The sequence below is a fragment of the Triticum aestivum genome, chromosome 2A (genome assembly GCF_018294505.1).
Source record: "Triticum aestivum cultivar Chinese Spring chromosome 2A, IWGSC CS RefSeq v2.1, whole genome shotgun sequence".
NCBI lineage: Eukaryota > Viridiplantae > Streptophyta > Magnoliopsida > Poales > Poaceae > Triticum > Triticum aestivum.
The window spans coordinates 23,677,934-23,680,449 of NC_057797.1; positions in this window are offsets into that span (position 1 = coordinate 23,677,934).

Genomic DNA, 2,516 nt, shown 5'->3' on the forward strand with positions numbered 1-2,516 from the left:
AGGGCGCACCCTTTAGTGCGCCCTTTAGTCCCAGTTCGTGTCTCAAACCGGGACTAAAGGTCTAATCTTTAGTCCCGGTTTGAGATGCGAACCGGGACTAAAGGGAATCACACCCTTTAGTCCCGGTTCGTGTCTCAAATCGGGACTAAAGGTCTCATTTGAACCGGGACTAATGCCTTTAGCCGCTCGAACCTGGACTAATGCTCACATTAGTCCCGGTTCGTAATGCAACCGGGACTAATGTGTATATTGAGATGTGACCAAAGCCTTGTTTTCTACTAGTGATCTGAAATTGTACAATACCGCGGCACCACCTGTATTGTGGTGTACATTCTAGCGTTTATGCGAGGTGGAGAGGGTGCCACATCACATGTGTACCACCGGCGATATCGTTGGGCACTGCCTAGCAGAGACCCACAAAGAGGCACTCGAGCATGAACCACACGTACACCAACGAGTATGAAGCCTGTCAGAAAGAGGGAAATACGACCACAAAACCAAAGGAAGAGGGAAATACGACCACCCCCTAGCCACGGCCCTCCCGGGTTGGAGGAAGCCACATCCATGTCCGCAACAACGAAGCCATGAGGCTCGCCAACCAGAAGGACAAGCGCCCACCGTAGCTGATGGCAGGACAAGGGAACCTTCCCAACTGCCTACGTCTTCACCCTACGTGGGCCCGCAACGGATCCGAGGCAGAACCACCCGGACCCAACCGCGCATGTCGCGGCCCATGACGGCGACAGGTCGGGGCGAGCCTGGGGAAGCGCCGCCGCCTGGGACCACCTCCCACACCGCGCAGAGGCCCCCTGCGCCGGCCCAACCCGCAGCCGAAGGAATGCAGGAAAATCGCGACGCCACCCCCTGCACAAGCCAGGGCACCGTCGGGAGCCAATAGAACAGCCACGCACGAACCATCAGGTGGGTCTTCGCTTCGCTCGGTGACGTGTGCGCTAGCGGCGGCAGAGGAGAGAGCCGCTCCTGTGAAGCCACGCCGGGGCAGGGTGATAGTGACCCATCATTGCTCTCATATTTCACCTGCTATCCCCTTAATTTACACCACCCACTACTTGTCTGACAAAGAGATCCTTAATTTACACCACCCACTAATTGCCTCACAATGTGATATTTACAATGTGCACTCTTTTTCTCACTTCTTTGCATCCTTTTATATAAACGCACGAAGTGTGAAGCAGTGGTATGGATAACTGTGTGTGCATAGATCTATGACTAGACTCTACGGTAATGGGTGCAACTCTATTTGTTGTCGTGAGGATGGGAGGTGTTAGGAAGAAGATGTGCGCTGCTCTCATTGTTCTCAGAGTTAAAGTCTCCCAAGGTGTTCTCAATCTCTTTGCCTAGCTTCACAAAGTTAGGGCAAAAAAATTAGACCCACGGGACCAACCATTCTATGAGAATCTTACCACAACTAGTTTTTTGGCCGTATGTACCCCCGCCTTCTCTTGCACTACAAATATCAATAAATATCTGAAAGAGCATGAGGCATCAACTGAATAGGAGCCTCACAAGAACAAGGATTAACTGTGTTAATCCATCAGAGTTGTCAGTGAGCGTGCTGATTTCAGAATATAGTGTCTGTGCTAAACAGTAACATAGTCAATCCTAGTTTTGAAATTCTGACTGTGCAAAAATAATAGGATATATTTCTTCTTAACGGAGAAGTGCATCTAATCGAACCATCTTCGCTTAACGGAGAAACCCATCACTGAGGAATGCCAATATACTTATTGATTAACTTCAAATGATAACAATTGGCGTCATTATGTGATGGTGGTAGAACCTAAGAACAGAAGGAAAAAACCAAAAAGATGGTCCCTACCGGAACAGATCATTGATTCCTCCACAATTCAACATGGCCAAAGTCATCTTCCAACCTCAGGAAGCACGTGGACAAAGTAACTAACAAGTTTTGAAATTCTTGATGTGCAAACACTGGTAGAAAAAGGGGCTTCCATACACCGCCATTAGTCCCCAACAGAACCGAACCGCGACCAAAGGGCTCTTTAGTCGCGGTTCGGGAGAAGGCCCGCGACCAACTACCTGGGCCCAGCGCGTTCGGTCGACAGCTGGCCGACGGGAGGGTCTTTAGTCCCGGTTGGCCAGGCCAACCCGGACTAAAGGTCCCCGAAGGCCTTTAGTCCCGGTTGGCCAGGCCAGCCGGGACTAAAGGCCCATCCAGCTGGCGGACGGGAGGGCTTTAGTCCCGGTTGGCCTGGCCAACCGCGACTAAAGGCCCATCCCTATATATACTCAGCTCACTCCACTTCACTCAGCTCATCACTTCATAATTTTCAGAAGGTGGTGGTGGGGTGGTGGTGGTTTGCTTTTGGTTTCTCCTATGCACACAAGGTGTTTGATGAAATGCCCGAGAGCCTGAAACAAGCCACACTTGAGCTTTCTCATTTATTTTTCCTCCGCGATCGCGGTTAGCAACTCGAACCTTTCATGTGTCATTGATAAAATACGCATGTGTGTAGTTCATTGTTTAATTAGTA